Source organism: Bos indicus x Bos taurus, chromosome 3 (genome assembly GCF_003369695.1).
Source record: "Bos indicus x Bos taurus breed Angus x Brahman F1 hybrid chromosome 3, Bos_hybrid_MaternalHap_v2.0, whole genome shotgun sequence".
In the NCBI taxonomy this organism is placed as follows: domain Eukaryota; kingdom Metazoa; phylum Chordata; class Mammalia; order Artiodactyla; family Bovidae; genus Bos; species Bos indicus x Bos taurus.
The window spans coordinates 111,481,567-111,493,062 of record NC_040078.1 but is presented as its reverse complement, the minus strand read 5'-3'; the positions used below and the strand labels follow the sequence as shown (position 1 = coordinate 111,493,062).

General features: G+C 44.8%; 1 non-coding gene across 1 annotated transcript; it reads left to right on the top strand.

Moving 5' to 3' along the window:
• Window positions 1-1,061: 1,061 nt before the first annotated feature.
• Window positions 1,062-1,134, top strand: TRNAC-GCA. The gene has a single exon. It is a non-coding gene; the product is annotated as a tRNA-Cys (tRNA).
• The last annotated feature ends 10,362 nt before the right edge of the window (window positions 1,135-11,496 follow it).

Genomic DNA, 11,496 nt, shown 5'->3' with positions numbered 1-11,496 from the left:
CTAAGAATCCACCTGCCAATTCGGGGGACATGGGTTCAAAGCTTGCTTAGGGACGATTACATTTGCCACAGAGCAACAAAGTCCATGCAGCACAATTACTGAGCCCCAGTTCCAGAGCCCACAAGCCACAACTCCTGAAACTTGCATGCCCAGAGTCCTTGCTCTGCAACAAAGGAAGCCGCCACTGCAAGAAACCTCTGCCTGCGACTGGAGGGTAGGCCCGCCTGCTGCAACTAGAGCAGCCTGTGGGCAGCAGTGAGGACCCAGTGTGGCCAGAAATAAATAACTAAAGAGCAAAGAATACGTCTTTTAAAAATCTAAAATTAGAACTACCATATGATCCAGCTATCCTGCTTCTGAGTATTTATCCAAAGAAAATAAAAATGCTAACTTGAAAAGATATATGCACCCCCATTGCAGCATTATTTACAATAGCCAAGACTTGAAAGCAACTTAAATGTCCGTTAGTGAATGAATGGATAAAGAAAATGTGTGTAATATATATATGTATATATACTAAGTTTAGCCATAAATAAGAATGAAATATTGTCATTTGTGACAACATGAATAGACCGCAAAGGCATTATGCTATGTGAAAGAAGTCAGACAGAGGAAGACTCAGGATCTCACTTATATGTGGAATCTAAGGGAAAAAATACACAAGCTCATAGATATGGAGAAATGATTGGTGGTTGTGGAGGTGGGGTTGAGTGGGAGTAGGAGAAGTAGGTGAAGGGGATCAAAAGGTAGAGTTTCAGCTGTAAAATAAATTAGTCATGGGAAGGTTATGTACAGCATAGGGACTCTAGTTAATAATACCGTACTGTATATTTGAAAGCTGCTAAGAAAACAGGTCTTAAAAATTCTCATCACAAGAAAAAAAATTTTGTGATTATGTCTGGTGACAGATGTTGACTCATTGCGATTATTTCCTAATGTATACAAATATCAAACCATTATTTTGTACACTTGAAACTAATTTAATATTATATGCCACTCATACTTCAATAAAAATATTTTTTAAAAAGAAATGCAGGGTATTGGATTTGGGCTTGGAGGCTTCCCTGGTGGCTCAGACGGTAAAGCGTCTGCCTGCAATGCAGGAGACCCAGGTTCAATTCCTGGGTCAGGAAGATCCCCTGGAGAAGGAAATGGCAATCCACTCCAGCAGTCTTGCCTGGAAAATCCCATGGACAGAGGAGCCTGATAGGATACAGTCCATGGGGTCGAAAAGAGTCGGACACGACTGAACAACTTCACTTCATTTTGTATTAACTTACTTCAAGGTGTTTTTTATATTTGCACATTGTAAAACTTCATTAAAAATAATCATTTGGCTTTAGCTTCATCTTGGTTCTCTAAATCTGAACTTAACTCATTTCTTAAGCAGTAGGCCGTATCTTCAAGTGATATTTTTTTTCCATCACCCTCATGGCCCCATGGGGGCCCTTTTGTGTAAAAGAAAACCCTTCTGCTGCCCTCAAAGGAATGATAGATAGTCGAGAATGACAATCAGAATTTGCCATCATGCTTTTCCTGTTCTATTGCTCCTTCTTGTCTGGTGTTTGGTTTTATGGAAAGATTCAAAGTTAGCTGGATATTCTTCCTTTGCAACGCACTTCTGTTTTCTCTTACATCTGTCAAATCTTTTTCCTTGTCCCTGTGATTCGAAATTCTCATGAAGCTGTCTCTAATTGTTTGTGGTCTGTTTTACCTTCCCGTTGCTCAGTCTGTCCTTCTGATTTGCAGAAAAAACAGAAAATTACTTCCTATGTTTTAAAAAATAATTAATCCAATCACATTTGCTCTAATTTCGTCTACTTCACTTCCTGCCTTGAATTTATTGCCCCAGTAATATATGCCTCTCTATTTTTTAAAACCTTGTTATTTTCACTTCTTATTTCTTTTCTTTTGAAATCAAGGAGACTTTCCCAAACTTGATTTCCACTGTCTCTTGCATTTCCTGAAGAATCTAACCTGCTGTTCGTTGCTTTCATCGCAATCTTTAAATTAGGCAGTCACGTTCCATTTTCACGCACTTTCTCAAGAAGAACAATGTATGTTGGGTACTTCTTGAGAGCCTGGCATCGTGCTAAGTATTGATCATACACTGGTATCTTGTTTAAGCCATGCAACCTTCTTGGAAGAAGCACTCTTTTAAATTCCCCTTTTATAGGAAACTGATGAACTCTAGAATTTTCCCAGGATCACAGTACCAGCAAGTGCGGAGCCAATATTTAGCCAAGTCTTCTCATCCTCACCCTGTACTCTTCCAGTCTAGTTTGTCCTAATTTGTCCTCCCTTCATATTTTCAGGGCTGCCTTTCTGATTTAGATTCATAGATGCAATGACATTTTGAATCTCATCAAGAGGAATATTAAAAGTTGTCTAAAATTATCTCCTGCTCCTTCCCATAATTTTCCTATTTAGGAAGACATATTCTCCAATGTCAAAGATGGACCTCTTCTTTTGAACTTTAACTTTTTTTCCAGTGTCTTGTGATTTTCTCTCCCTTCATTCTCCCAGGGCCAAGGTTGGTTCACTCAGTATTGAAAGTTGAAATTAGTTCTGGCTGAGATGGTCAGGATGGGCCCCTATTCTTATCTGTCAGGTTCAACAAAAGGGAGAAGAATGATCAGGTTTATTATAAATATGCCATATGATCAGAGATCAAGCACTTTGAGGGGAGGATGGAGAGAGGGAGTCAGGAGCTTCAGGACGTTGGGCCTAAACACAAAGAGGTAACCCGGCTGTTTCTGGTGAGGGGCCCTGAAGCACTGGGACACTGGCTCTTGTTTCCCTGGCCCAATCTGATGTCACTGATGAAACCCGTGCCCCTGGTATGCATCTCCAAGCCCTGGTTGAATTCATACATGTCCCTGAAATGCCCATAGTCCACGCTCACCACCAGGCCTTCTCTTTGAGATGAGGGGAAGGAGCTGATAAGAGTGGAGCTCTGCTAGGATCTCTTTCTTAGCTTAGGAGGGCACTGAAGTCCATTCTTCATAGACTGGGTATTTCATAAAAAAATGTAAACCAGCTTGGTCCATAAAGAAGGCTGAGCACTGAAGAACTGATGCTTTTGAACTGTGGTGCTGGATAAGACTCTTGAGAGTCCCTTGGACTGGGAGATAAAAACCAGTCAATCCTAAAGGAAAGTGTTGAAAGTGAAGTTGCTCAGTCGTGTCCGACTCTTTACGACCCCGTGGACTGTAGCCCAACCAGGCTTCTCTGTCCATGGGATTCTCCAGGCAAGAATACTGGAGTGGGTTGCCATTTCCTTCTCCAGGGCATCTTCCCAACCCAGGGATCGAACCCAGGTCTCCTGCATTGCAGGCAGACACTTTAACCTCTGAGCCACCAGGGAAGCCCGACATCCAAAAGGAAATCAAGCCTAAATCAAGCTTAAATATTTATTGGAAGGACTGTTGCTGAAGCTGAAGCTCCAATACTTTGGTCACCTGAAAAAAGAGCCAAGTTGGTGAAGGACCATCTCATTAGAAAAAAACTGTGATGCTGGGAAAGATGGAGGGCAGGATGAGAAGAGGGTGACAGAGGACGGATGTTTAGACAGCATCACTGATTCAATGGACGTGAAGTTTGAGCAAGCTCTGGGAGATAGTGAAGGACAGGGAAGCCTGGCGTGCTTCAGTCCATGGGATCCCAAACAATTGGACATAAACAATGATAGCATAACCAGCTCGTGTTGTTTTACATGAACCCTTCAGTATGTCCCCACCACTCATCATGTAAAATCCAGACACCTCCCCATAGCCTGCAGGGCCTTCGTGACTTGCCCTTTTTGCCTTCCTGGCCTCCTTTCACACTATTCCAGCACTCTCTGTGCACACCCCAGCCACTCTGCCCTCCTTCCTGTTCTTCCAGCATGCCAGGCTGCTTCCATTCCAGAACCCGGTGGGAATCTCCTTGTGAGCCCTCCCACAACTGGCTCCTTCTTATCATTCAGGTCTTAGCTCTGAGCTTGCCTCCCCTGAAAGGCTTTCCTGACCCCTGTGGAGATAACTTGCTGCCCCCACCCACACATGGTGTGCCCCCACCCCCACGCACACCCTCCATGGAGTCCCACAGCAGCTCTTACTCTGAAATATCTGGTTTCTATCTATGTTTATTAGGTTTCAGTCTCCCTTGAGAACAAGAAGTGTGCCTTTCAGGTTCTCTCCTCCATGTTCCCAATACCTAGAGTGATGCTTGGCACTTTTTAAATGCATGAATGGATTGTAACCCATTGCTTTGCAGGAAGAGGCAGCTCTTCTTCTATCTGGGCCAGTCTGCCTTCTATCTCTCAAATATCCCCTTACATTCCCATCTTGTTGCCTGCTTTACAGGGCCAGTGCATGCTCTCCCTGTGTTTATATTCCACTGGTGATTTTAACCTGACCAGGGGTGGAAGGAGGGAGGTGGGGGTAGGTGGAATCTCTGAGAGGTCTGGCTTTCCTGCAAGTTCAAACTGAATCTAAATCAAATCCTTTCCCTCTTTGCCTGACCTCAGAGGTCATGTTCAAGAAGTCAGAGATCTTTGGGGAACTGGATGAGGCACAGTTCTGCCTGGACTGACACCCAGTGGACCAGGTGACTCCTTGGAGGGGCCTTCATACCCAGGCTCCCTACCACTGTTCCAGCGAGGAGGGTTCCATCAGCTGCTGCAGAGAGTCTCCGGGTCACTTTGAGGAAATCAACTCTCATCACACGGCAGGCATCCCTTTGTGCCTGGTGTGTAAGCCATCAGTGAGAAGTTGATGCACCCCCCTACTCAGTACCCTCCCTAAACGGAAGCCCCCATCCATTCCCTGGAGAAACTTGACACACCGTTTTCTGAACAAGGACTCCAGGGAGGCCCGAGTACAGATGCAAGGTCTCTGCTCTGCCCAGCATGCACCGAGCAGAGCTGGGCATGCATGGATGAAAGCTGAATCCCAAGTTCGTAGATTAATAAACTCTGAGCTGGAGGAAACATAACCATCTCACCTAGGCTCCTCACTTTATAGACGAGGCAGTTCCAGCCAAGAAAAAGGAAGAAATTTGCTCCCAGGCTCATATGATAAGCATCTGGCCACGTCATCCCTAGTTTCCTGATTGCAATCCAGAACATTCTTACTCCCCTGTGCCTCAGTTTCCCCAAAGGTGCAGGATTCCAAGCTAGGGAGAATGGAAAGCAGCAAGTGTCTGTGACACCATACCTCCGGGCTTGCCATCCACAGTTCATCCCCCAGGAAGCCGACAGGCTGCACTAACTCTGTCCTCCTCTGCTCAGGGAGGCCAGGTCCCTTTGCAAGAAGGGGGAGAAGCCTGCTGGGACACTGCAGAAGGCCAGAGGGAGGGCATTGGTCAGCATCGAAACAGGTGCAGCCTAAAGCTTGCTGTGGCTGAGTGGCCTCGCCTTGGTCTGCTGATGTGAGGGGCTGACTCACAGAGGCGGGGAGCTTTGGATTTGACTCTGGGCAGAGTGCGATTAGCTCAGTTCTGACTCATGCAATGATGTCAGGACAATTCCAGGGCACATAATCAGGCGCTCTGGAGAAGAAAAATGGTCATCATTACCAGTCAGGGAGGAATATTTCAAACACCTTAAATCGATAAGGCTTAAAATTGGGGGCTGTTTCTCCTCCTTTCTCAAGGCAGAAACTGTCATGGAAAACCCCAGGGCTGTAAAGCCTAACCTTCTTTTAGCAGGAACATGTCCAAGGGCCTCTGAGGGAGAGGAGCCCGGGGAGAAGCCCGGGGTTAGGAAGCTTTGAATTTTAAGTGGGGTCTGAGTTCTTACCCACAGTTTAGCAGGGCCCATCCAAAGAGTGCAAGCTGCCCATTAATCTCCATCACAACATTTCATTTGGGGGTGCGCTAAAGAAAACCACCTGATTGGCAAAGAGTAAACTCACTTAATAGGCTCTCTCCCTGCCAGACATAGATTAAAAGTGATTTTTTTTTTTTTTTTGCCTAAATTACATTTTATTTTCTCACCAGCTGCTAACTCTCTGAGACAGATTGGGAGATAAATTATCACAGCAGTGAATGAATCTAATTTTTCAATATAATTCACGGTAATTCTATATTTTCCACACAAGATGGAAATAGAACTGGCTCTTTGCCAAGAGCCAAACTTTCAAAAAAACACAATATCCTGGACTCCCAGAAGTCTATGAGTTTGGAAGGTATAGACTGAGGAGCTGACAGAAACTGAGCTGACAGGGAGGGGATCAGGGAGAAGGAGGGGGGTAGAAAGAAGGACAGAGCAGAGAGAGAGACACATGTTTTTAGGTGCTTCCATCCTTCTCTCAGCTCATGACGACCTAACCCCACAAGCCCCCTTTCATCCTCCACAATCTTGGCTTGTCACTTCTTTCTGGAATGTTCTTTCCCTGATTTTTTCATATAGCTGTTTCCTGTTCATCATTCACGTTATGCCTCAAAAGTCACCTCCCCAGAGAGGCTATCCTTGACCGCTCAATAGGATATAGTCTCCTGCCCCCATCACCTTCTATCCCTCGAGCCCATTTTGTTTCCTTCACAGCACTTCCCGTTGTCTGAAATGGCGAATTTGTTTTCCTTTGTTAGTGTCTGTGTCCCTCCACAGAATATGAGTATCCCAACAAGAGGGCCCCTCCCAGTCTTGCTCACTGTATACCTGGCACAAGGTGGACACTCCATAAATATTTGTGGACTCTGAATTATGAACAGTAAAGGAAAGGAGAAGAGCGGAATTTATTGCAAACACCTCATCAGGTGCTTAGTCCCAACGGCACAGTGAGGGTGTCATGTAGCAATTTGTTATTGTTAGCGGGTTATTGATGGGAATGTGGAAGAGGGAATGGATAGAGCAGCCCTTGCTCAGGCAACCTGGCTTGGCTGTGAGCTTGACTGCACCTTGCGTCAGTGAATAATTTCTCAAGGTTCGTTTTTCTTCCACAGGGCCTTCTCCTGCCAATAAAATTAAAAATGGTAACTCTTAGGAAGGTTGTTTACTAACCAGCCTTTCCCAATAAGAATCAGACTGAACACAGCTGGGGCCAGCCTGGTGCTGCCTGACCCGTCTTCCCATCGCCCCTGGTGACCTGAGACAAGGGCCTGAGTACCTGTCTGGGCAGCTGGACCTCATCATTGGGTCCAAATGAGCTTAAATAATTGAAGGAAGCAGCATCTGCCGTAAGGGAGAAATGTGGCCGTTCTTGTTTGCTTTAAAGAGGCTGAGACCAGATCTGCCTTGGATCTGTAGGGAATATAAATGATGCAATTAATTCCCTGTAATTTACAAGTCGTCATTTGCACAGAGCTCTGCAAGAAAGGGGTTGGAAATCATATAGCGTATGCTGTGGGCTCTGGGGCATCCCCATCATTCTCTCTATCTGTGGAAAATCAGCCCAGTCTTGAGGGTTCAGCTCAAGTGCTGGGTCTGCAGAGCCTCCCTAGCATGCACTCCACTCCAGTTTACCTAGTCTCCTCGGGTCATTTCACCTGCATTTAGCCCTCGCTTCAGTTTTGCCTTCAATTATGGTTGTTTGTTCCTGTCTCTTTCAGTGAAAACTCACTCAAGGCTGAGACCACATCTAAAACATCTTGATGGCTTCCCTTTCCTCTCAAGCACCATTGCTCTTTCTTTGTCTATTGTATATAATCAATAAATATGTACCACATGGCATTACATGGAAATAAGGCTGGCTAGCCACTATCTGCTCTGCTCTGCCCACCCAAGGACCATGGGTATTAGAAAAAGAGTCCTTGATGAATTCAGTGAACCAGAGAGGGTGGAGAGAAAGAAGGGTTATTTCTTTCTTTCTTTAGCGGTGGAAGTTTCTCATTTTTGTGCCAGTGTGATAATAGTATCTCAATGTTCAGCTGAAGCTCCCTGCTTTCCTTCTCCTCAGTTCATTTCAAAAGAGGCTGACCCTAGCCCTAGTCCCAGGGACAGAATGTGTGACTCAAAGCCAAGCCAACAAGAGCCCTACACTCCTGAGGCTCAGATCACAGAACCAATGGGCTTCTGGTGTGATTTCTGGGCAGGGCAGGGTGTATTTGTCAGCTGCATCTGACACTGAGAGGAGTAAGCTCTGGAGCGGCTGCCACCACGAAGGTATCAATAGGAGCTTGAGATCAAACATACAACCCAGGAGAAAGCAGAATTAAGGATGACAGTGAGACACGAAGCCCAGAAAACATCCTTTGGGCCTTGAATCCAATTACACCTGAATATGACTTTTCTTCCCCTGGACTTTTCAATTATGTGAGATGGGTTGTTTGTCACTTGCAATAGAAATGCCCCACACCCTGACTAGTATAGCCTTCATGCCAGCACAGGTGAACTGTGACCACAGTAATGACTCGGGAAGAGTCAATCGATGTAGTCAAGGAAATGTTCAACCTCACTTATCATCAAAGAATAGCCAATTAAAACAATGAGATAACATTGTTTGCCTGGAAACCTGGCAAAGATTAAATGCAAAGATAATGCTCCGTGGTGAGTAGATAGATAATGTTTAATAAGAGTGCTATGGAAAGGGTATTCATAAACTGCTGGAGGGAGGGTAATTCGGAGAATGATTCATAAATGCATATTAAAATCCTTCAGAACATGCAAACCCTCTACCTGAATCTAGGAAAGTGTGGTAAAGAAATAAGAAAGTGTGTGCTTAGCTAACAGAATAAACACATACAGTAGGTGTTTCTAAAACAGTGAAAAATGGAAAATAATTTGAAAGTCTAACAATAAAGAATGGGAGAAGTAATTCCGATGCATCCCACAAAATTATGTATTTATTAAAATTCTGTTTTACAATAGAATTTATTTTGGAGAAAATATTTTTAATATATGATAAAGTAGCAAATAAAATATTAAAACACACATAAAAAAAACAAGATAGACCTTCTGGAGGAAGAGATTAGAAGTATTTAAAATTTTTCTTCTTGTTTTTAAATTTAAATTTTGGTTTGATTTCTGCTATACATCAACATGAATCGGCCATAGGTGTACATATGTCCCCTCCCTCTTGAACCTCCCTCCCACCTCCCACCCTTTTCCACCCTCTAGGTTGTTACAAAGCCCTAGTTTGAGTTCCCTGAGCTAAATTTTTTTCTTCTTTTGTATTTTCCCAATTGGCTCAGGTTTCCAAAGATTGCAGTGAAAAGAAAAAAAAAAAAAAGGGAATGCTGCTGTTGCTGCTAAGTCGCTTCAGTCGGGTCTGACTCTGTGTGACCCCGTAGATGGCAGCCCACCAGGCTCCCCCGTCCCTGGGATTCTCCAGGCAAGAACACTGGAGTGGGTTGCCATTTCCTTCTCCAATGCATGAAAGTGAAAAGTGAAAGTGAAGTCGCTCAGTCGTGTCCGACTCTTCGCGACCCCATGGACTGCAGCCTGCCAGGCTCCTCCGTCCATGGGATTTTCTAGGCAAAAGTACTGGAGTGGGGTGCCATTGCCTTCTCCAAAAAAAAGGAATAAGTTTTTCTTTTTCCCTTTCCTGAGAATGAGGAGGATGAAGAGAATAGTGAGCAGGTCTGAAGTTTCCTAGTTTTTTCACTTTGAATGCTAAGTCTGTTAAGTCACATCCCACTCTTTGCAACACTATGGACTATAGCCCTCCAGGCTCCTCTGTCCATGGGATTCTCCAGGCAAAAATATTGGAGTGGGTTGCTATTTCCTCCTCCAGGGGATTTTCCCAACCCAGGGATCGAACTCACGTCTCTTACATCTCCTGCATCGACAGAAGGGTTCTTTACCACTGGCGCCACCTGGGAAGCCCCAAAACTGAATCTACCGAGAGTGAGGTAGATTACTTTAACTTCTCTTAACTCTGCATGTCTGTAACTAAGTTTGCTTTTCTGTCTCCTAACTCTGCGGGAGCTATAATCCACATTTTTCCTTTGACTCTATGCTATCCCTTCTCTGGTGATTATGCTTACAACACCCTTCTCCTTGTAGTTACATATCAGAAAGCAGGCCGCAGAGCCACCAAACCGCCAGACTCAATTACTATGCCAGTTTATAACTGTCTTTGAAACAACGCAAGAGGAAGAGATCAAGATACTATCATCCTTGCTCCTCATCACCGACTCCTGACTGCCGCCCTTACAGGCTTCCAGGTGGCCCTAGTGGAAAAGGAAAGTGAAAGTCGCTCAGTCGTGTCTGACTCTTTGCGACCCCATGGGCTATACAGTCCATGGAATTCTCCAGGCCAGAATACTGGAGTGGGTAGCCTTTCCCTTCTCCAGGGACTCTTCCCAACCCAGGGATTGAACCCAGGTCTCCAGCATTGCAGGAAGATTCTTTACCAGCTGAGCCACAAGGGAAGCCCACCTGCTTGTAAATGTAGGAGATATAAGAGATGCAGGTTCAATCCCGGATGTGGAAGATCCCCTGGAGAAGGTCATGGCAACTCACTCCAGTATCCTTGTCTGGAGAATCCCATGGACGGAGGAACCTGGCGGGCTATGAACCACAGGGTCGCACAGAGTCAGACACGACTGAGGTGACTTAGCACACACGCATCCTCTCTCTGTTTCCTCTTACCCTGCTCTAGGGCACTTAGCATATCTGGAATCATAATTTAAATAAATATACTTTGGTTCATTGTGCACCTCTCCCATTTAAATGTTAGTTCCTTGAGGACAAATGTGATATTTAATTTACCATTGTTTCGCCAGTACCTGGACTTCCCTGGTGGCTCAGCAGTAAAGACTCTGCCTACAATGCAGGAAACATGGGTTTGATCCCTGGATCCGGAAGATCCCCTGGAGGAAGAAATGGCAACCCACTCCAATATTCTTGCCTGAAAAATCCCATGGACAACTGAGCACTCACATCAGTACCTAGAATTGTCTGGAACCTAGTAGACACTCAGTAAATAGTTGTTGACTAAATGAATGAACCGAAACTATTTTTATCTATTTAAATTTTTTTCCTTTTGATTTTCATAGACTATATACATTTAAACATTGTATACTATATAATTTTTAATCATTTAAGTTCAGTTCAGTTCAGTTCAGTCACTCAGTTGTGCCCGACTCTTTGCGACCCCATGAATCGCAGCATGCCAGGCCTCCCTGTCCATCACCAACTCCCGGAGTTCACTCAGACTCAAGTCCATCGAGTCAGTGATGCCATCCAGCCATCTCATCCTCTGGCGTCCCCTTCTCCTCCTGCCCCCAATCCCTCCCAGCATCAGAGTCTTTTCCAATGAGGCAACTCTTCACATGAGGTGGCCCAAGTACTGGAGTTTCAGCTTTAGCATCATTCCCTCCAAAGAAATCGCAGGGCTCATCTCCTTCAGAATGGACTGGTTGGATCTCCTTGCAGTCCAAGGGACTCTCAAGAGTCTTCTCCAACACCACAGTTCAAAAGCATCAATTCTTTGGCACTCAGCCTTCCTCACAGTCCAACTCTCACATCCATACATGACCACAGGTAAAAACCATAGCCTTGACTAGACGGACCTTTGTTGGCAAAGTAATGTCTCTGCTTTTGAATATGCTATCTAGAACATAACATTA